This window comes from Euprymna scolopes, chromosome 32, assembly GCF_053919585.1.
Source record: "Euprymna scolopes isolate OS-2025 chromosome 32, ASM5391958v1, whole genome shotgun sequence".
Lineage (NCBI taxonomy): Eukaryota > Metazoa > Mollusca > Cephalopoda > Sepiida > Sepiolidae > Euprymna > Euprymna scolopes.
The window spans coordinates 316,937-342,073 of record NC_136513.1 but is presented as its reverse complement, the minus strand read 5'-3'; the positions used below and the strand labels follow the sequence as shown (position 1 = coordinate 342,073).

General features: G+C 31.0%; 1 protein-coding gene across 2 annotated transcripts in view; it reads left to right on the top strand.

Moving 5' to 3' along the window:
* Positions 1 to 25,137, top strand: part of LOC145256183 (neo-calmodulin) — a 257,149-nt gene that overhangs the window by 49,987 nt on the left and 182,025 nt on the right. The gene's annotated exons all lie outside the window — the stretch shown is intronic.

Genomic DNA, 25,137 nt, shown 5'->3' with positions numbered 1-25,137 from the left:
GACTCGTGATTATGTTTTGGTTTCCGGTTTTGTTAAAAATGAGAATCTCTGTGCCTTGACGCTATTGTCCAACCAAGAAGATTAAAGCACAACTCAAAAGTTGACCATTGATCTCTTCGGCGGTAAAACATTTAGAACCATTCAATCGCATCTCTGATCCATAGAAATAGAGTCTAATCAATCAAAAAGGTCCATCAGTGAACCTAATAAATCAACTTTCTTTCAATGGCTAAGATATTTATATAAATGCAAAACTGCTATGCAGACAAGAAGAAACGGAAAGAAAACGAAATTAAAAATGTCTAAATAAAAATCAAAACAAATATGACAAAAGATGTTTACAATGTAGAAAGTTTCGATGGATTAACTTTGGGTTCAGAAACAAGAAAATAAGATGTAATTTGAGATATGTTTATCAATGAAACTTTTATTACAAAATTAAGCGTGACTGACCAAATAAATTGCTTGTAGGAACCACAAAGTGTATCTGTTTAAACTATCACTTTTCGCAGATTTTGGTACCTTTGAGTAAAGATGTAAAATCATGTAAGAATGCTGTAATCTTTTGGCAGTTCTCATTGGTTTGAAGATTGTCACTAACATTTTTCATATTTTGCTCGCCACCCGCATGGTGTCGTAGTTGTTTCAATTAGAAATTCTCATTCGTCGAATGTGAGTAAAACTCTGGTATTTTTAAGTTTGTTTTACTCTTTTTCACCCCCAAACAAGGCGTGCTGTGATTTGATCATAAGGGCTTACTATTTAGGATCATGTCTACTGATGGATTGTAAGGAGTTTAGTAGAGATATGCGTGTTCACATTGCAGTTACATTTTTGCGTATCAGTATAGTCAGTGAAGTAGGGAGGGAATTCTATAGTCTTGAACTCCGAGAGATAAAACCATTATAGTACAAGGTTTCCCAGCACCTAAGGACCTCAATACTGAATGGATGGGTTGGTTTAAAGTATATATGTCGAGAGGAGGGAATAAGAGCTGAATGTTCATCAGAACACATTCCATTAAAGTATTTGCAAAACGACATAGAGTTGCGGCAATCTAAGAAGATTTGGAACTTGGCCGATAATGCGGGTTCCTTAAGATTAGAGACTTTTTAAACCTCTTATCCATACTTGTTACAATTTATGTTTATTCGATTATTTCAGTATATGTATAAATTGTTTCTTTACATTCAGATCTTTTATGGTGTGTGAAGACACACTATGAATTAATGCATATGTTCGTGCGTTGTCTTTTGTTTGTGATGTGCGCGTGCTAGCAAGCATATTAGAGATTCGCGGGCATTTCTTGACCACACGTTTATTATCTTTTAAGAATTAAAATAACGCCTATTCTCATATTTCAAGCAATTTGAAAATTAATCATGAGAGATCAAAATAACCTAATTAAAATTAAAGCGTCTCGAGTCGACCGAGATGTAAAGCTTACGCATAAAATACAACCAAAAATACTACTTGAAATTGAGAAAAATTCTATTATACTTACGTGTTACAAAGCAAAGAAATTACTTTCTCAAACTTCATTATGGCAAAGAAAATTACATTACATTTCGAACCCAAGCATGACAATAAAGGGTGACAGATTAAGCGTAACAGATTAAACATGGCAGATTGAGAATAGCAGATTAAGCGTGAGAGACAAACAAAAGTTTTATTTCAGACTAAAGTACTCGACGAAAGTGCTATTCGACATTTGGAAATATAACGACTGGTTAAGTTTTAACTAAAAACTTAAAAGTTACCGATATATTATTGTTAAATATCACTTTTTAAAATGACGTGATAAGGTATTTTACAATATATTTTCTGTCACCATGTCTGAACCTGGTTCTGATACTTGTATGATATCCTAATATTTTCACTATGTGACATATTATTGTAAATTGGTAAGAATTTCTGAGTTTCGTTGCTAATTCAGATATGGTTGGTGGCTGATTGGTGCGAGAAGTGTGTTTTTACAATTTGGCATTATGAGAAATTATAGAATGGTCTATCGTGATGACATTAAAACTTCAAAACATTGGATGTCTACAGAAATACAGCGACGAAAATACAATTTAAAATGCATGTGCCATAATGACAGCTATATTTAAAATCAAGTAGAAAAATGACTTGTTCAAAAGTGTTGAGTCCATGAAATCAACACATCAGCTTTTTATTCAAGACAGAACTCAATATATTCGAACATATCATATATATATATATATATATATAAATATATATATATATATATATATATATATAAGATTTGATTGTATAATTTTAAATATTAAAATGGATGAATAAGACATATAAACGTGACAATCCTACCGACAAAGCTTTGAACAGAAATGGCATGGTGTATTTAAAAGAAATAAAATGTCTAAGAAAAATACATTCAGAAATTAATATGAGAAAAAATAAGATAAAAGCAGAATCGATTTTTACAAATTATGACCAACACTTTTCGAGAACAAAAATATTTTTTGATCTTGTCTTTTCTTAAGATGCGCCCATGCAATGTGTGCCAAGCGTGACAGAACGATAGAGAGGGGAGCATGTTTCTTATACAGGCATGTTAAAAACTTGAAGAATCCTGTTTTAATATTAAGATTGACGAACAATAATTTTCTATTTAAAAATAGTTGGACAGACAAATATTATCATTAAAACAAGCCTTACAGGAAATTGTTAAATTAAAAAGTGACAGGAGAGCGCCTCAATAAAGTAAAATAAAGTGCATTCATTCTAGCATGTACACACTCCTCAGAAAAAACACGTGGACACCTATAAAAGAAAGGTTTTTGTGTTAGTAAAGAATTATAGCGCAGGGAAGCAGCGTCGGGTGAACAAAGACGAAAGAAAAATATGGCGGTTAAATATGAAGACAACAGTTGTTTAAAGGAAAACATAAAAAAGTAAATTATGAAAAGCGTGTCTGACTTTCACTTCCGTTTTCGATTCATTGATTTCCGGTGACTTCATTCGGATTTTTGTTTCTTGTTTTCATTTCTTGCTTTACATTTTTTATTTGTTACTCGTGTCAATCTAATAACATTTTCGTTATTTTATATTCTTGTAAAAGGGACCAATTAGATACCTGTCATTTTTATCGCCGTCGTTTCTTTTACATTTTTTAACTATATGTATAGAGAGATAGCGGAGCCAGTGGAAATTCCACAAGGGGACCTATTCATATGTATTATATTGATGTTGGCATTCTGTAGATGTTCAGCGTAAATGGAGACGCTCATATATTATTGTAGCTCTTTTGTTAAAACTGCAAGGTATTTATCTAAGCTAGCTGGGACACCCGGCGTAGCTGGATCGAAAATTACGCTTAAATATGATATTTTAATTCTTGTAGATTTCGCATATATTATTATAGAGTTAATGTTCTATCGATTTTTATATATTATAAAGTCGGGATTTCAAAAGTAAAACGTCTCCATGTGACTTTGGTATATCAGCTATAATCGAAACCGAAACCAAAACTTGTGAAGAATTCTTGATAAAATTATTTATTAAAATAAAAATCACTGGAGTCCCATATTCTATGATCGAAACCACAAACAAAATTTGTGAAGAATTATTGGTAAAATTATTTATTACAAGAAATGGAAGTCCATAACAATTAAACGAGAGTCACTCGGATGTATGCGCGTGATACGCATACACACACACACACATACACACACACATATATATATATATATATATACATATATATATATATATATATATATATATATATATATATATATATATATTAGTAAAAAAACTGCTTCTGCAAGTTTTTCAAGTTTACTTGAATTTTATAGCCGATTCTTTACAGCTGCTGAATATTTTTCATCGTTATTCTAAACAATATTGTCTGTGATTTAGAAAATAACTGACATCGGTAAGGAAATAACTGGAACCTTATGGTAACATAATGTATTCTCTTCGATTCGAATCAACGATAACATTTAATCGTTTTAAGTGACTTCAGTGAATATTTTTCATTTTCTGCATAAGACGAAAATGGTTGGATTATTTTAGATAAATTCAAAATCAAAATTGCATAAATATAAAATTATAAATATTCTTTAACTTTGCAATGTTGTTTGCGGGCTGTAATATGCAATTTTAACAGGTTAAAAATAATTAAGCTTATTTACGCGACTGAAATATAAAAAATATAAAAATAATTATTTAAAATATTCTTTGGTTATAATTGTTCTGGGGACACATTTAAGAAAAAGGATTATTTACCTGATTAAAATAGAAATTCCAATAATTTTTTGTTTCAATGTTGCAAATAAAAAAAATGCTCGACATTGTAATTAATTGGGCTTACATTTAAGTAAAAGGTTTATTTAAGACACTAAAATCGGAATTATGAAACCTATTTATGTTCCGGTAAATAAATTTTATACTTATTATATATATATATATATATATATATATATATATATATATATATATATATATATATATATATATATACTTATTTATTATTTGTTAAATTACTCCACCTAATGCAAAAAAATATAAAATTACAAAATGGAGAAAAAATGAATTTTTAAACTGTTCATTGAATAATATCGTTATTAATTCTTGTTACAATTCTGAAGCTAATCCAGAAATAAATAAATCTTAACTAGGAATTATCGTAATATTTGAACGAGAAATAAATAGAAAAAATGTACAGTAATAAAAAGTGTGTTCTTTTTATTTTCGATATTATTTGCCTGCACCTATATTTTTTTGTATTTCTTTGTTTCTCAACCGTTATTCTGCTCTAAGATAAATTCGGAGTGTGATCAAACGATGACAAAATATTTAATTGGTGTAGTAAACTCGCGTGTCATGAGAGAGGAGAATATTTGTAATAGTCAGTTATTGAATATTCAGTTGTCAAAATCCATTCAGGTTAACCGTTAGGACGGTTTCTCAATTGCAAACTTAGACAAGGATTTCTCCTTTTGTTTTACGGCAGATCAAGCAGTTTATAATCATTTAAGGTTGAATCAAATTATTCGAAACGTTTTGTGATTCACGTTATAATATATTAAGATATTTTTAGGCATATGTATTTTCATAAATAAACAAATAAATAAACAACCATCAGCTGGAGACTATTATTTTTATTCTATTAGTAAAATCACATACCTTAAATATTTATTTATTGTTATTTAAAAAGCTAACAATTTTTATTTAATTCTTTTGAAAATTAATGAAGATAATATTATAAGAAAGGATTTGAAAATGTATTCCTTTTATTAAATCACTTTAAATATTTTCTGTTAATATCGGCATAACTATAACTCAAACTAGGAAACTGGTAGAATAAATCACAAATAAATAACACTGAGCATTTAGAATAAGTTTAAAATTAGTAATGCAAATTAAGGATACAAATATATGTGTTTTGAGGTTTTGCTCTCTACTAGATATACAGAGTTTCTAAAGGCTTATGTTTTATTATTGAATTAAATAATAGTGCGCCGTTCTACTTACACGGTTACTGTGGTGAATAAAAGCACATTTGTATTTATTCGTTTAGTACTCAAATGAGTTTAAGCAGAGCATAGAATTGACCCTAAAATATTGTTCCACAGATTAATGTAAACCTGGCAGTTCAAACACAAACGGATTTACATTTAACAACGCCCCTAAATTGGCTTGCATGAGCAAATGAAGTTTAAGTGTACATATCTTGGTAGATAATGATTGGACATACTAGTAATATAGCATTAAATCAACCTCTCTGACTTTCGGAACAAATTAAGGAAAATGATGTAAATCTTCAGCGTGTCCATTTTGACCAATTTTTTCTAACTTATCGCTATGCGAGATTAAATTTAAAAGATTTTGACGTAGGAAACTTAATGAATTTTTAATAGCAAATAAAATTATCAGGCTGGCAAGAAAGTTCTTGCGGTTTAAAATTTTTAAATTCAGATGAATATATCTCGGCTAAAACAAAAATTTATTAATCAAAACAAGTATCACCAAAATTGACATACTATTTCCGACGCAAAACAAGTGCATTTATGCCAGTAACATAAAAATCTTGCGTTCTAGTAGCGATGAAGTTGCTGAAGAGTCGATTTAGTAACATGCGGTCAGGAATTGTCGTGGAGGAGAATTGGGTCTTTTCTGTTGACTAATGCTGTGTATTGTTGTCGAAGTTTCTGATGCACTTCAGCTATTTGTTAACACTTCTTCTCCGTCGTAATGGTTTTGTCTGCAATAATAAAAAACAAATGAATGAGACCGATCGCAGACTACAAAATATTCAGCATTACCTTCTTTTGGTGAAACTCTGGCTTCAGGGAGTATCGCGGAGCTTTGTCAGCGTCTAAACAATGAGCTGAGCCGGTTCTCGTAAGCAAAAAGCATTTTCATTGTAAGTCAAAACCTGGTCGGAAAACGGTTCGTCTTGTTGCGTAAAATAAGTGCAAATGACGCTTCATAGCAACGTTTCTTTTGTTTGTCATTCAATTTGTAAGGCACCAAATTTATCAAGTTTATTTGTCTTTTCAATTTCTCTCAAGTGGTTGGAAATCGTCGTATACGTCACGTGTGAGTCATAAGTAGGTTATCGAACGTGCGTTGATTGGCTTAGACTAAAACCCTTAATTGATCTTTGTCAACATCTGATGGCCGACTACTACGCTTATCATTTTCAAAACTCTTGTCGCCGCCACGAAATTCCTTAAACCACCGAAGTGCCGTGTGTTCAGTAGTGGTTCCTTAGCCAAACTTTTCGTTGATATTGTGGGCTGTTTCAGCAGCTTTTCAGCCTATCTTTAATTAGAATAAGAAAACTGTGGGAATTTTGTTTTTCCATTTTGTATTAAACGTTCCGTAAAGAAGACATAATTGTTTTCAAACGATTGTAATTTAAAAGATTATATAAAAAGAAAAATGCTCTTTAAAGTGTTATATAAAGTAAAGGAATTGTAACGAAAACTTACTTGAAAATACATCATTTAAAATCATAATAAAAAAATTCGCATTAACTTTTATACCCACCTAATCTTATGGTAATATAAATTTGTCATACTTTTGGTCACCGCCAAAAAGACATATTACCACTGGGGATACTGTTATAATGGTCAAATTTTGGGAGTAAAGGGCTTATTAGAGTGGAGACTTGAATAGCAAAATATTTGTTCATATAACAGTTATGTTTCTGTAGTTTGTTTTACCAACAGAAGAAATAGAGACAAGGAAGAGATCCCAAAAGCAAACGATCCGCGGAAATAAACTATTAAAGTTTCCAGATAATGATTCTCACAATGAAATGATAAAATTGTGCTGATAGTAGGGTGGGACTTATTTAGTTTCTACGTGTACAAGTGCAGGAAATTCATCGGAGCATATTCCGTAGAAGTGTGTATACTAAAAGAACGACGATGTAACATTGCGGCGATACGATAGCTGGTGGACATTGGCAGACAGTGCCGGATCCTTTAGGATAGAATTCGATTTTGCATTCTCTATTCTTGAGTTTGGTCTCAATAAAGATGAATAGCTTGAAGATGTAGTGGCCTTAGAAGAAGTACAATAAACTCATGTGTGTACGTATGTATGCACATATGTAGCCGATAATGTGTGTGTAATAAACATAATAATCACGCTCTGTTTTTCTATTGAGCAATTTTTGATAGACGCGGGCGTTTCATAAGATTTATGTGTAGGGAACTAAAACTATACGACCATTTTATATATATATATATATATATATATATATATATATATATATATATATATATATATATATGTTTGTGTGTGTGTGTATGTGTGTGTGTGTTTTATTTTTTATTACCGTTTTATCGGTTTGGTTACATATGTTTCGGATGTTGGACAGTGTTTACGATCTAACAGCCTCGTCAGACCTTACAGAAATAGTTGGTTAGTATTAGGAAGAATTGTTTTTAGAAGGAATACGGAAAAAAGAGGGGAGTTTTGGGGTAGGAGATAATAGAGCGGGAAGGCGGGTAATGACAATATTTCAGTTTTGAAATTTTAAGTATATTAGGTTGTATTGTGTGTGGGGGGTATCAGATTCAGGTAGGCTTGGGTGGAGATATGTGGATATATGGAGGGGGAGGGGAGAGAGGATGGTAAAGAGAAAAGAAAAAAGAGAGGGCAAATGAGAGGAGAGGGGGAAGAGTTTCAATTTTTGGGGTTTCAAATTTTGGCTACTTTTTTTCCTGTTCGATAAGGTATATTAATTAGGTGACAGGGAGAAAGAGAGAGGGAGAGAGATAGATGGGAGAAAAGGGAGGGAGAGGGAGAGGGAAGGTGGTTAGTACGGCTGTCATTTTTGGAAGTTACAGAGTTACGTGGTCGTTGTTTATTTCATAGTGGGTTGTTTTTAAACAGTTAAGAGTTAATACAGACGTTGACGCACGCATAAGACCGCATAATACATATACATACATATTACACACCAATGTGTAGACATATAGGCACATACATATAAAAAACAATGCCTATGCAGATGTACATGGGTCTACATGCAGACATATACACACATACACGCAACTCTCGTACACATATATATATACTCGCATATATATGTATATATATGCTCGCATATATATACATATATATGCTCACACATACATAAACATACACACACCCATTCGAGTACATATACGTGGATATACAGATCTCCAGTAAGAACTAGATGTATACATACACATACACAGGCATATACATACAAGTACACACATACGCACGGGCTCATGGATACATTAATTACCTAAAAATATATATTTATAAAATATAAATATGTACACCCATATAGGCACATATATATACACAATTACACAAATACTTACAGAAGATCTGTATAAAGAAAATAAGAAAAAAGAAAAAAGAAAGAACAGAAAGGCGGAAGATGGACGAAATGGTCAGCATCATTAAATTCCATTACTATACGGAATGGTTGGTTGGTTGCTTTTGTTTTACTACATATCAACCCTTTTCAGGTTATTTAATGCCGAATCCAAAGATTTTGAAGAAAGATTTTTTAAGAGAATATATTTGTTGTTTTCAAGTCGGTTTCTATTTAATCCATAGTTGGGACCCTAACAGGTACTACCACTCCGGGTCAGAGTGGACCTGGGAGCAATGGCAATTAAAGGGTGACTCCACACTCCCCAAAGCCCGCAATCTGGGGCCTCACCACTGAATATAGTTTAAGGTGATATCCAGAACCTATAAGGAATGAGAGGGAGGTGAAAACATTAGGGGTTAAGAGATAAGGTGTCAAAGAAAGAAGGAGGCCGACGTAAGGAGCATATATACATATAATTATATGCGCATCAGCAACCCAGTTGGACACATACATAAACATACGTACATGTGTGCGTAAAGAAAAAAATAAAACCTGAGACAACCTTATGCATAGGTAATTAGACTGTATTTTCTTAAACATAAGTCATATTTATCGCAATGAATTTATAATTTTAAATTAAAATTTTCACTAGTAAAAATTAAAGATATAATAATAATAATAATAATAATAATAATAATTAATAATAATAATAATAATAATAATAATTAATAATAATAATTAATAATAATAATAACAATAAAATAATAATAATAAATAATAATAATAAAAATGATAATAATAATAAAAATAATAATAATAATAAATAATAATAATAAAAAATAATAATAATAACAATAAATATAATAATAATAATAAATAATAACAACAATAAAAATAATAATAATAATAAAATAAAAATAATAATAATAAATAATAAAAATAATAATAATAAATAATAATAATAAAAATAATAATAATAAATAATAATATAAATAATGATAATAATAAATAATAATAATAATAATAATAATAATAATAATAATAATAATAATAAAAATGGAAAAGTATAAGTGTAAATAAATAAAGAAAGAAAGTTGGAAAGAAAGAAGACAATAAAGAAAATAAGAATTAAACAAAAACCTAATAATATAATATTAATAATTAATTGGAAACAATAGAGTAAAAAATTATATGAGAAGTAATTAGTACATAGTATAACCATAGTAATAGCTTAATAAAAATAAATTTTAATATGCAATAAATATAAAAATAAGAATAAAATTAATAAAAATATGTAGAATACTAAGTAGAGAATAAACTAGAATATACGGATAAAACTAATTGTAAGAATAATGAATAATTATTAGAATGACATAAAAGGAAATAAAATTAAAATGCAGTAATAATTATGGAAGTGATATGGACGTTAAGAGATGACAAATAAGTAATAGTTTAAAAAAATTATAGATGTGGAAGTAGATAATAAAATTTCGATTAAAATATTTGAAATTTTTTTGAATGTATAAAAGTTTTAACAAATTTAAAAATCTAAAAAATCCAGAAAATCTTGAAAGCCTGAATAAAAAAAAGGTTACTAGCAAGATAGAATTAAAATTGCAATAAATAGTAATAAATCTAGGAGGGATGCTATATACTTTGGGTTATGAAATTAAAATTAAAGAACAAACAGACCACTGGTAAACTAAAAAGAAAAAAGTGGGCAAGAGATAGTAAATTAGAAGGTAATAAGAGGAGAGGCAATGGTATGCAACAAGACCCACATTGTATTTTGAAAGTAATCAAGATATTTTCGCGTGTTATATAGTTCATAAGAGTTTAAGAATAAAAAAAATCAATAAAGATAAAGATAGTTCAGAGTTACGAAAGTAACCCTAAGAAGGTGGTATTTATAGTGTCCACAGTTAATAGAGGTTTTTTTATTAAGGGATTTATCTCTTTCCTTGAATCAGGAAATAAACAGTTTCCGCTCAAACAAAGAGAGCAAGGCAAGTTAAGAGATTTGCACGTGCTTGTTTTCCTAAGAATGTCTCATTTAATTGATGTTAGGTTCTGCTCTTTTAAATTCCCGTAGTATGTAGCGGCTGATGTTCTGTTCTTGTATTTTGGCTTGTTAAACAAACGGTTAAGAAACGTTTAAGGAAATGCACCACTTTTAGATGAGAGCTAATATCAACTTTAAGATTAATATTTTTTAATTCTCTAACGATAATTTTTTGTTTTCACATTTTGGGCCGTTAGAGTTATTTACTACCATAAGACCATCATCTCTGTAGAGGCCTATAGTGTCTATTTCAACTTTCTTAGTGATATTATATAACATGTACATGCTCACTAGGTCAGTAAATTTTGCCGATTTGCGTAATTTCCTCCATTTTTTCTTTTTACTCACCCCGTTTTCCATCTTATTTTAGTCGACTGAATTTCCGCTATGGTTCACTTCTTTACAATATATATATATATATATATATATATATATATATATATATATATATATATATATATATATATATATATATATCCATATATATATATATATATATACATATATAAGAGCATAACATTTACTAAAGGTAAATAAAAAATATCGAAATAATTTCTCTCCTGCTTATTTGTTTTAATTATATTTTCATACTACTAAATTAGTCTACCCATGTTGACTTTAATACTGAATGAATAGATGATATAGATATTGGTATATATATATATATATATATATATATATATATATATATATATATATATATATATATATATATATATATGTCTGTGTGTGTATACACACACACATATATATATATATGTCTGTGTGTATATATATATATATATATATATATATATATATATATATATATATGGATTCCATGAACAAAGCTTCTTTCTTAGAACTGCGCGCCTGTGGAACTCTGTTCCGTCTGCCTGTTTCTCACCTGACTACAGCTTGGATGTGTTCAAGTTCAGCGTTAACAAATTCCTAATGAACCGCCCCCTTAAGTAAACACTTCATCAAATCTCCACACTAACGTAATGACGTACTTGCAATAACCCTTATTCCTGAGTGGCTTCCGGGCCTTGACAAGTGGTGACCACTGTGTAAAAAAAAATATGTATATGTATATATATATACATATATTTATATAAGCGAGATAAGACACTGATAGAATTCAGATGAAAAATCCTGATAGATATAACTTGAAGTAATACTTTCAATGTCATCCTAGCCAAAAAGGAAAAGCTCAATATTTAAGAATAGAGCAATATATAAGTTTCGTGGTTGAATTTTAAATTCTGAAAACACAACATATAGAGACATATATTCGATTTAATAATTTATTGTTTGACAAAAGAAATATATAGAAGGGGTTATTTTAATTGTCTTAATCCATGGATTTTCAACAATGGCTCACATCATCAGAGGAAATGTAATACGGTTAGCGAAATGTTCAGCTGCGAATAGACGCTAATTTTACTTTTCAGCACAATTATTGAAAATAGTTTTTTTGAGTGGTTGTGGATAATTATATGGAAAAAATTATACGAAAAGAGAAGTTGATACAACCTGGGTAATTTATTATCGAAAGGAGTCCAATGTCGTTCGGAGTTATAAATCCAGGTGGGCAGAAAATAGGCCCATGGGAGAAAGTAATATTCCCATATAGCGAAAACGTATTGTTCCTTATTGATTTTTCGAAAAGTATTATACGGGGCAGCCTTATTCGTTGTTGCGTTGAGTGTGTGTTGGTTGATGCAGTCCAAATGGTTTCTCTGTGTTGACAAAGTGTATCCGATATTGGGTGGATATACCATTCCATTGTAATTATCCACGTGAGTAATAGAATTTGAGCATTGAGTTAAGTAATCAATGGACCTCGAAATCAATAGTATAGGTAGCAAAATAGCAAAATAATCATGGAGATGATATTTAGAACGGTGCGTTGGACAGCTTGCTTATGGTGCGAGTCCCGGTAGAAAGAAAGGTAGTTCGCTTTCTTGTTGATAGTGGGCGGGGGAAGCCTTTTAGATGAGGGAAAGAGGAGAGTGGGGTTGAGAAGTCAGGGTAAAGAGAGAAAGGGGAGGGTTAAAATTGGCCGAGCATACAGGTTCTTAATGGAATTTTTTCGTCGGGGGGAGGAATTGTGTTTTAGTATTCTTTAAAGGGTTGACCTCTTGATTTTAAGTTCAAATGAAAAATGGATATTCTTGTAATTTTCATGGGGGTGTGCGTGATAAGGGGTGGGTGTGTTGTTTTTACTGTGCGGATGGGTGAACGGATGAGGTGGGGATAGAGACGAGTCATGGCCTGAAAATATGGAATGTTTGGAGGGTTACTTATTTAAGTAAGTTTAAGGTTGGGTTCTTTTAATTTTGAGTGTATATTTAAAGGTGACTTGATAAGTTGAGATAAGTCAGTTCATTAGGCTTTTTGTCGTTGTGTGATCTGGTTTAATTAAGTTTGTTTAAATTTGATTTAAAATACATAGATTTCTGTTTGGAGGCGATCTTGAACGAGTTCAATCCTTCTTTTTCTTGCAATTGATATACTACCTAGTTTCACAGTATCGTATGTATCAACCCATGTAAATTACTATCTTACCAAATGCATTTCCATATACAGCGTTTTACTTACTCACTGGCGATATTTGTTTCTATCCCTTCTTTTCTCTTTTACTCTCTCTCTCTCTTTCTCTCTCTCTCCCTATATTTCTCTCCCTCTCTCATCAATGTCTTCCACTATCTTCATACTCATTTATGTGTGTCTGCTGCTGACGGCTAGTACACAGCAGATTTTGACAAGTTTTTTTGTAGACTTATGGAGACATGTACTGATATATACATGCTAACCGTTGCGAGTATAAACCAATACATCTATTACTAATGTAATTTTTTCTTTTAAAAGAAATCAATTACTTTTATAAATTGTAGTATTCTATTATTTTTATTGCCGAATTCATTTTACTATTTTAGGAAATTATCTTTTCAATCCTCACTTTAGGTGGATAATGTCGCATATGTTAGATTGTCATGAATAACCTACTTCTTGCGGGGGAGATATATAGCGTATTGTTTGTTTTATTTTCATGAAACCGACCTCCAAAAATCACTTCCTCCTGGAACAATCCTCCCATAAATTATGTGAAACTGCATTTGCCATATAACTACATGGACGTATAACTACATTTGCCATATAACTACATTTGCGATATATAACAACATGGACATATAACTACATGGACATATAACTAAATGGATATATAACTACATAGATATATAACTACATTTGCCATATATAACTACATGGACATGTAACTACATAGATGTATAACTACATGGACACGTCTATCTTATTTTGATATAACGGTGTATACTACTATCATGTGATCTGCCTTCACGCTTGACATGCTTAAGCAGGACATTTTAGGTTAAACAGCGTTTTACATTATTTCATTTATACTTTGCAAAAATGCAGAAATTACAAAAAAAATAGCAGTAATGTTAGCAAGCCTTGAGGCATTGATTCCCTTACGCTGTGAATCTCGAAGTAGTTACAGACAGCACATTTTTCGTAATCTAATGCAATTAATGTAACCTTATTTACACCTCACCACGCTAGCAATGCTGATACATTCTTCTGGTTATCTCTGAAAATTAAATGACATGCAAACAATAAGAATAAAACGTAATAGTATATCATATGCTAAATATAAAACCGCATATAGTGTCCTATTTTATCTTGCACAATGTGGAGTTTTACTAAATAGATGACTAGAACAATAACCCTCATAGCATAATAAAATGAATTCCCAGAACAAAAACAAATGTCCACCACTTTTATGCTGTTTTACAAAGATTGCAATTCGATACAGAACTTTTACTAAATTTGGTCGAAAGCTATTACAAATTTAATTTTAGAAAATCTCTCGAATTTAAGGCCTAAAATTAAGGGGTGTTAAGAAATTGTAATTCAGGGAATCTTGCGAATTGATATCTTATGACTATGAGGCAAATTAAATAAAAATCTAAAATATTTTATTTCTAAACGTGAAGCCAAAAATACATAATTCAATGGTTAATAAAAACTGATATTTGCGGAATATTTCGAATCCACTTATAGTACCTATCGTTAATTTGCTAAAAATCAGAGGTATCTGAATTTTCATGAATTGTTTCCGTCTCATTTGCATAAAACTGAATTCAAATAAATATATCCCACGTGTATATTTACGTCTAGAGACGGTGTCCATAATAATAATCAATTGGCATGTTTATGAATGGATACAGTACATAGAAATAAAGAAATATATAAGCATAACTAAATTCTTATGAAAATATTCTGGTTTCAATTCTGTTTAATTACGTCTGTGTTAATCTTGTTCCCTTTCATAATCTCGCGTGATCTTGTACGATATTTACGAGTATTGTAACGTTATCGTGTCGTCGTTAACCAACAAAGCCTGCGTGACAATACAACGTATAGAAAAAAATTGGAAGTTTCCCCAAAAGTGTAATTCATTGCTATTCACATGATGAAAAGCCTTAAAGAATGAGACAATGAAAATATTTTATTCTCTCCTTTTTTTATTTTTGTTCTTTAATTTTTCTATTATTTTCTACTTTTTTGCCAGTGCTATGACTAATAAAAAAGAGCAACAACTTAATTTTATTTTGTTCACCTTCTTAAATGCGTCCATAAATCTATGTCGGTCGTGTCGTCAGTTTCACTGTCACAATCGTGTCTAATTTTAAATATAGTAGAACCCCGGGATACGGTATTAAGGATTAGTAACATGTAGTACACTATAACACCGTAAGGCGGGGTCAATACTGTAACCAGAGCCAGAAAATACACCTTTTCTCACGTGATTTTAAAGTAGTATTTTCATAGATAAACCGCTGGTTAACTAGACGTATCTTGGGAATTTTCATTCGTTTTAATGCCTGGCATGCTTAAACATCAGGCATTCATTTATTGATTTCGTTGAGGATTATTGAGAGTGTGACTCTTCTACGTTTTACTCGATTGTAATATCCACTTTCTAATTTGCCATCTCTCTCTCCCTCTTTCTCACTCTCTCTCTCTCTGTATCTATCTATCTATCTCTTTCTCTTTCTCTTTTTATCTCTCATTTTCTATCTATCTATCTATCTATCTATCTATCCATCTATCTTTCCCTCTTTCTACATCTATGTTTTTTCTTATCTTTCACTTCTTTTTTTTTCTCAGCCTAACACTGATTTCCCTTTTTCAGAGAAGGTTGAGAGAGAGAGAAAGAGAACAATTTGGTTCAATCATCAACATGAATATGCTGAATCAATATATTCCATAAGGGTGTTGCTTGCAGATCAATAACTGACAACTGACACGTGAAAAACAAACGTAATCTAATATATAAAACACTATATGCTTGTATGTCTGTCTGTCTCGATACTTTCAAACTCTCCCCTCCGAAACTAAAAGTCACAGAGCGGCGCTTTGGGCCTCAAATTATGGATTTTTTTTACGAACCGTTCTTTTATGGGTCTTTAACCGGTTAAAATAGTTTTTAAGGATTCAAAAATGGGTTAAAAAAAATTTTTAATTGATTTTTTAATCTTTTATAAGTTCATAAACATGTCACGCTGGTATAGTGCTAAAATCACAAGTTTTGAATGCTACAGTTTTGCTTTCCGTTTCGATTCTGACATGATGACACCCAAATACTTTTTTGTTTTACTTTTGAAATCACGATTCAATAATAATCTATACGAAATCTGGACAAATTAAAATATCATATGTAAGCCTATCTTACGACTGGGCAAAGCAGAATGACCCCCGCTAGTATATATATATATATATATATATATATATATATATATATATATATATATATATATATATATATATATATATACATGGTTTCTTCCAAACTAATACCCCCTATTTTTAACTAGGAAACTTGAAAATATGAGATTGGTATCATTAAAACAAGCGACTTTGCTGTGTTCAAAGATTTGTTTTTCTATACAATCACCACCATTCTGAATGCACTTTTACCAGAAATTCAATGACGTAGGTTTATGACAGAAGTCGTTTCTTGGAGTCTTACAGTAAGCTTCATATACCTCTTCGCAGTGACTTAATCCAGAATACATTGTAGTTACTATTGTGCTATAGAGCACATACTGTTGATGTTATAAAATTATATTTTATATAATAGTTTGAATTAAAGTTTACAATACAAAAGAAAGTATCATGTTTCAAAATTATTTTTTCTAATCGTGTAGAGTTAATGTTAAGTGTCATGTTTTAATTATAATCTAAACAGAAGCATTTCGAACGGGAACCTGTTTTATCAAAGAACCTCCTGTTGATTTTATTCTCTGGTGTGTTGCTAAAACTTCGAAAATGTACTTTTGGTGTTAGGCTGTATAAAAGGTTTACTCCGGTCAAAATTGAACTTCCTTTTTAATCGGAGTTTTCGATTATCCATTTAATATAATTATTAGATGCACTCCGATACAAAACCTACGAAACCACATCAAGGACATTAGTGTGAAATTTACAAAAATATCGGCCCATCTTGTTCGGAGTCAATAGGAAATGAACAGAAAAACCAATTGAGTTTTATACAATAGTATACTATAAGAAATACACAACGTTGCTAATGATTGAATAAGGATCAACGAATGTTTTTCACTCCCATATTTTATTGTCATCGAAATCGGTCAAATCGCCCATTTTTAATCAGATCGATTAATTACCTGCTCTAGTTGTGGATCCATCGCGGCACCTAGTCCACAATATATGTTAGTTTACATTACACTGAAGAAAACCTACTGTTAATTTTACGAAATCATTTTTATATAATGGCTTGAATTACACTTTAAAATGCAAAACTCAAGTATCATGATTCAGTTGTCCTCTAAAGAAAAACATTCATTTTAAACGTACGCTTGTCCTATAAAACGACCTACTGTTGATTTTATACACCGTGCCTTTCTATTTGTCTTGTGATAATGGCTAAAATTAAAGTTTAAAATTCAAAAGTAAAGTGTCATAGTTTAATTGTGCTCTAAACAAAAACTTTCATTTCGAAGGCGCTCCTATCATATCAATGAGCATATTATTGATTTAGTTTTCATTCATTTAAACATTCAGGTTTATGATGATGATCGACATTTGCTAGCAAATGGGCTGAACGTAAAAAAAAAACAATTCAAAGAAAATGTTTTCTTTATATCCATATGTTTGTGAGTAAAATTTTACCGTTCGTTTCGATATTTTTTAACAATCATGCAAACAATTTTGTTTCCTAGACTGTCCAGTTTTTATTTAGACAATGTTTCATCAGCATTAATAAATTTTAATCAAAGAAATGGATGAAAATGTTTAATAGATTCTTCTAAATGTTTAACCATTTAGCTTCTGCAAAACTTGAGAAATTTGAACGCGACGGCTATTTCAACTAGTATATAATTTAAAAGATGTGAAAATATGTTATTTTACTATATACTTTACTTAAAGAACGTATTTTGTACATGTAACTTCAAAGATCAAAGTTTTCTGGGGGGGTGTAATTCTTAATAGATTCTTTTTTCTAAAGCAGATCTAATTTTTTCTCAAAGAGGACCAGCATTAGTTTTCGTCATCCAATCTCCTGCATTTCTTTCATGCCAGAAACTTCATCAAGATCCAAGAGATCTGGTAAAAACAATCCAAATCTATTAACGCCGATAAAAAAAATATGTACGCATGCGTTGATATTAAACCCATTATATTGCAGCTAGTATTACGTCCATGTATCAATGTAAGAGATTATGTCCGTCTTTTAGGTTGTCACAGTACAATATGAAATTACATTTGCATCGGCAAACAATTTTAACCTATTTTAAGTGGCTAAAGAGCCATAAAAAACAGTCTGTAAAAGCTCCAACGATTTGAGGCTCTGCGACTTTTAATTTCGGTAGAGATACAGTTTGAAAATATCGACGGACGGATAAGCATGAAGAGTGATTATTTCTTCTTTTTTAATGTTCATATTTATTGAACCATTTTAAAGCAAAAATGCATATATGAAATGAATGATTAATTCAAACTAACCGTTATTGAACCATTTTTCTCAATTTTTTAGTTTTTATCTTCGTTATTACTTTTTATTCTTTTTCGTAAATTAGCAATATGTCTGTTCATTATTCTCTTACGGAAAACTTCCAGTCTAATCATAAAAAACCTCTGTAAGAATTAAATTACGTGATTAAACTTTTACTAATTTTTATTTTAACTACCATTCCATGTTATGACGTCATAAATAATTATGATGTAAAAAATACAAATAAACTACATAACTTTATATTAATTCAATCATTACTTCCGCTAATATAAAGAGCGCTCTGTTTTATTTACAATTTCTACTTCAATTCTTATTATAATATTAATTCGTTATGCAGTACAGGTAATATTTTTTTCTAATTTTGTTTAGAAAACCCCTGTTTTTCATAAAATACCATTATTTAATCGTTACATCATTTTACTTACGATCACGAATTTAATCTCCAATTTAATTATAATTATTCCCAATTTTTATTTTATTTTCAGCTATTGATTATTATATTTTCTTTTTCAAAACTATGTGTGTGCTTAGATTATGTACTGAGCTACTTCCACTCCGAACTTTCATCCAAGCTTCGGAATAAAAATGCGGGCTCCAGTTTCGTAAATGAAACAAGCTGGTGAGTCGCAGATATTACGGTTCTGCTACATCATAGAGTTGATAAAACTCTCAGGAATTATTGGATCACGGGCAGAAATTGAGGTCGAACCGTGCCGAATAGTATATTATTTAATAAATTGGAAATGAGTAATTTGTATTATTTATTCGTTTATTTATTGCACATTATTACCCTCGTCTTCAAAATGTTGTTTGACGACTTTTCAGTCAACTCTTCCTCTGGCCTTCGTTAACCGCGACGGGATAGGAACGCTGAATCTCCTAACTGCATTCTCAGCAATTACTGCCTTCAATAGTTAAATAATATAGCATTCGGTACGCACCCGACAATGAAAGATCAGATAACAAATAAACGTGGATTTATAAGAACAAAAGGTCCAACCTTGATCGCCCGTGGCGCAGTGGATAAAGACGTTGAATCTCTACGGTTCCAGGTAAGCATTGTCTGAAGATAGTGGTTTCAATCCTACCTAAAGCCGGCCCGAGGCTCAGTTGGCCAAAATATGGTGAGACGACAACAACTATGGAAGGCAGTAATTGCTGAGGATGCAGTCAGGAGATTCGGAGTTCTTATTCCATCGCAGTTAACCACCTGACGAAGGCCAGAGGAGTAGTTAGCCGAAACGTCGTGAAACAACAACTAGAAGATGAGGGTAAGAGTCTGTAATAAATATATAGATAAATAATCTAGAAGGATTGTAAGTTATGTAACAATAGACTTCGATTGGACAAATTAAAACAAATTTTATTTACTAGGAGTTCTAAAACCAGTAGGGTTCTTTGGTGTCTGCGTGACGACAGGTTTCTTCAGAATGGTCGTATTCTTCACTATATTTTTATCATTATTGTAACTCGCTCAATTGTATTCTTCACTATTTGTTTATCATTATTGTAACTCAGTTTCGCCATCATGAAAGCTAGTCATGTTGGCTATATATAAGGTGGAGTGCTTATTTTCGATAACAAAGTAACTTAATATCCGATGAGTCGTATGATTTAACGAAACCGAGTTTACGCGTCATAAGTGTTGATGGCACAATCACGCGTATTGCAACCAACGTCTCACAACCATTGAACTATATCTCGTTCTACAATGTACGTAACAATATTTCCTTCTTTTAATATCTTTCAATATCTCTGTTATATTCTTGAAGTGACATAAAAATAAGCAAGAAATACATATTCGTTCGAATGTAACAAACGCAGCAGACAAGCCAACGCCCCGTAAGAATTAACACTGTGGCCTCTTAGAAATTGCCTGTGCAACCTTGTCGACATTCCCCGATTAGAGCATCTTGGGCAGTCAGCATAAACTAACTACATCCCAAAGAGCAGTGAAAAGGTCTGGAAAGGTATCTCTCTTTGCACTAATAATGACTAATTGAATCTTTTACTTTCGCCAGTCCTATTACCCAGGCTGACAAAAGGGAAAATGCTGTTCTCTGGGTCAGAATCTATTCATATAACATTTATCGTAGGCTAGTTTTTTGGGGTTTTTTTTCTGAACGTGGTATTTTGTTTTAGCTGTTTACATCAAGTGTTTTCATGTCTGTTCTGAGCCAATTTCCATTCAGAAATTAGTCTCCTAGCACCCAGCATATAAAAGGCAACAGTCGGATTGTTGAGAACGGATCCCAGACTGGTACATACTGTGTCAGCAAGTAGCAATGCTACTCAACCTCCTAAGTTGATTATAGTAAAGCATTATATACTTATTGAAAGAGGCCATTGTATATATATATATATATATATATATATATATATATATATATATATATATATATATATATATGTATATATAATGAAGATGTGATAATTTTCTTCCTATTTCTTAAACAATATTTTAATTTCACAAATAGATTCGTTTGCACCTTTTTTTTTTTGTTTTTTTTTTTTGTTTTTTTTTTTGTAGTACATATATTCCGTTCCGAGCTCAATTAAAGTTTCACATTAAAAATATAAAAGTTTGATTTTCTTGGCCTTATCTTGGAAACCAAAAAAGATGTTTGTTTGACGCATGATTACGATTTAAGTGTGCCAGTCTTTCGTGCCAAAAATGTTCAAATGCTTTTAGAATTCCACAGCCTCCACTCCCTCCACAGCTACACCTCCGCCCTTTGCCAAAATATCCACTAATCTTTCTTCCTCCCATTTTCCAACCTGTTTACTTTGAGGTATGCGCCTTGTTTAAAATTGTATGTTAACCACGTTATAACTTTTACCTTCTAATATCCCCAACAGTTGTAATGAAAGCATTCAATCAGCGACCAATGAGCAACCGACATAAATTTCCAGGAACTGGTTTTTCTCTTTTAATGGGATTTCGATAACAGTACGCTGTTACAGTTAGTTATGAGGTGAACACTGTTTGAATTAACACAGAAGTGTTTTTATGTTTATCTTAATAAATCTGTGGGCAGTGTAAAATTACATTTCTTAAGTATAACAGAATATTTTGACACGTAGCAAACACTAATCATTTCGGCTTTAAATGGGAAAGAATCTAACTTCTATCCATTCTCTTACTAAAACAATGGTCGAATAATATCGAAATATTTATAGCCTGCGTTATATTTTGGGGGTATTATTTATTCCTTAATATTTGCTCCGAAAGCCAAATATATTGATCATTGATCTCATCTTAAATCAGGAATATTACAGTTTATATATATTTATAGCTGTATATAAGTTGATATTAAATTGAGGCTTTCTATTCGAATTGAACCTGTAATTAAAACCTTTAGTACTATATATATATATATATATATATATATATATATATATATATATATATATATATATATATATATATATATATATAGTAATTCAATAATTATTATTATTATTGGACGAATACTATTTTCATCATAAAACTGACTCGGAGTTACACAGTTCCAACCTGAAACCTCAACTCCCATCAGCTGACGTAATGATTCGAATGTATGAATGGGAAGCATAACTATCGCATTTTATAAGTACGACACATTGCTTCATAAAAAGGGTTCAATCTCAGTTATAACAGTATAGATTTTGAAGAGAACAGATTTTAACAGAAAAATGAATTCTTCCCAAAAACACTGCTCTCAAGATATTGGTAGGCATTGCACTAAATTTAGTATGTAAGCTATGTATGTTATGAATACTGAAAATGAACATGTTATTATTATTACTACTATTGAACTACTTCTATTAATACTAATATAAGTGAAAATCATGTTCATACTACTCCCACCTATAACATAAAAATGCAGAGTAAACAGCATAGATCGTTCTACATGCAATGTTCGTGAAAGGTCTGAGATGATGAATATACAAATTAGGAATAGTACAATGAAAACCTTCAACGAAAGAGCACGGCGTGTACTGGGATTATTGCATTCAAATTCTGGAAAACTTCATCGGCCGTTATCGGGTAAGCAATGTAATTTACAACAATGGCCGAAAGAAGCGAGGAGTACTGAAAATCTAGGTAGACTTTAAATGGCACATGTTTCTGCTTATGCACGAGCAATTAATAACTTGTACGAAAATTCCTAGTAATAAAAAATACTTATAAACTGATATATACCCGTTCCTTAAGGATATGTCAATTTTCATCTTTACGAAGCTTCTACCGTTTTATACTTATGCCAACGAAAATATAAGTGAAGTTATGTGGTAAAAATACGCTACTTCGTATTTGCATGAGAGACTAGGTAACTGTAATGAGTGCATTTACCTATTGTGGCGTAAAACACTCCTTGCGTGCGTCATGTAATAACACTTATACAGATTAGAAAGGAGAAAAATAAATAAATAAATAATATTTCACAAACGCATATCAATGCATTTATTGAACATAAAAACATCTTGTAATTATTTAGATGTGTAGTAATTCTATTTTATTTTTTTTTTAATCGGTATAAAACTTAATTATCAAATAAGAACAATGTGGTATTTTAATTTTGCTTTTTACTGTTTAACATCCATTGTTTCTATGCAATATAAAAATTAAATAGTTTAAGCAGCGAGAGCATTGGAAAAAAAGAGAAACACTATGTAACCTTTTATAGTAACGTGGTATTCTTGTCCGCTGTCCTCATTGTTGAAATGAGACAGAATGGTAGTCAGGGAAATGCTACTTGGCGAACAAACCACAGAATATTGTTTTTTTTTTTATTGCAATCCTTAACTTCATCTGTCGCCATTCTCGGTCTCAACACATTACTAAAAGCGCCATAATCATCGGTTAGGATATCTCATTATCTGTAGCAGAATCAATTCACAAAAGATTGTAGAGAAAGCAAAAGTATATCAGAATTTGTTTGGCGCATATGAAAAACGGATGATCCGTTAGAAGCAGCTTTTAAATATGAATAATATATGCATCGATATTATTTTAGTAAATATGCATTCCTATTTAGCATACTTCTAGAAGAGCAGAAAATCCCTAAAATGTAAATATTTAAAAAAAAATGTTATTTTTTATATAGACACTGGTATAAATATAGGTGTCCTTTGTCTCTGTGTGCATCGAACTTCGTTTGAAATTGCATTTCACGCTTAGCAATATTTTCTTTGTATAATTGTTAATTTGGGATGGTTGACATCTCATATCATTTTCGTTGGTCAGTCACACTTTAACTTGCTAGACTTAATTTTTATTTCGCATTTCCTGTTGCCTATCAAAATTCAGTTTGTAAAGGATTTCTGTTTTTATTGTCACGGTTAAGTGTTAAATATCGATTTTGTTAGTCCATCACACACAATCGGTGGTCTGTCATATTCACTTGAAAAATATTTTTTCATTCGTTTATCTCACTCAATTTGGAAATAGCATTCTTCATTGATTCCTCATGCACAATTCTTAAAAAGCAAGTTCAGTGGTGTGTCATGCTTTATTCGTAATTGTATTTTTATTGGTTTGTCGGGTTCAACACGGAAATGTGTTTTCATTGGTCTGTTATGCTTAATTGGCAAATAGCATTTACTTGATTTGTCATAATTAGTGTGAAAATAAGATATACGTTCACTTCAAATGCTCAATTTTGAAATACCATTTTCATCGGTCTGTCATGCTAAAAACAAAATAAATAGCATTTTGTTTTATAAACCAACAAAACGCTTCGGTGTTCAAGTTTTCAATGGCATTTTCTTTCTTAACCGTCAAGTCCAAATGGGCGCATCTTCAGAATGGCTACGTTTTGCTTCCACCAATAAACCGTTTCCCTGGCAAAGTTGCAAAATATAAACGTCGCATTGTTTGCTTCAGCTGTCCATCCTAAAAATATTTTACTTCTAGAAAATAAACAACGAATAGATAATAATATCAACCAACGCCACATTTCTGTACGGGATACAAAAAGAGGTTGTTTTTTCATATAACACACACATAATATAAAACCCTATGGTTATGTATTTTAAAACGTCTCTTTTCAAATCGGGGTTGAAGATAATTTATATTCATCAGCATAAAAAGTTTAAGCATATTTTATATCGTCATCATCATCATCATCGTCATCATCATCATCGTCGTCATCATCATCATCATCATCATCATCATCATCAAACGTTTTCCATTTTCTGCAGAATGCGTTC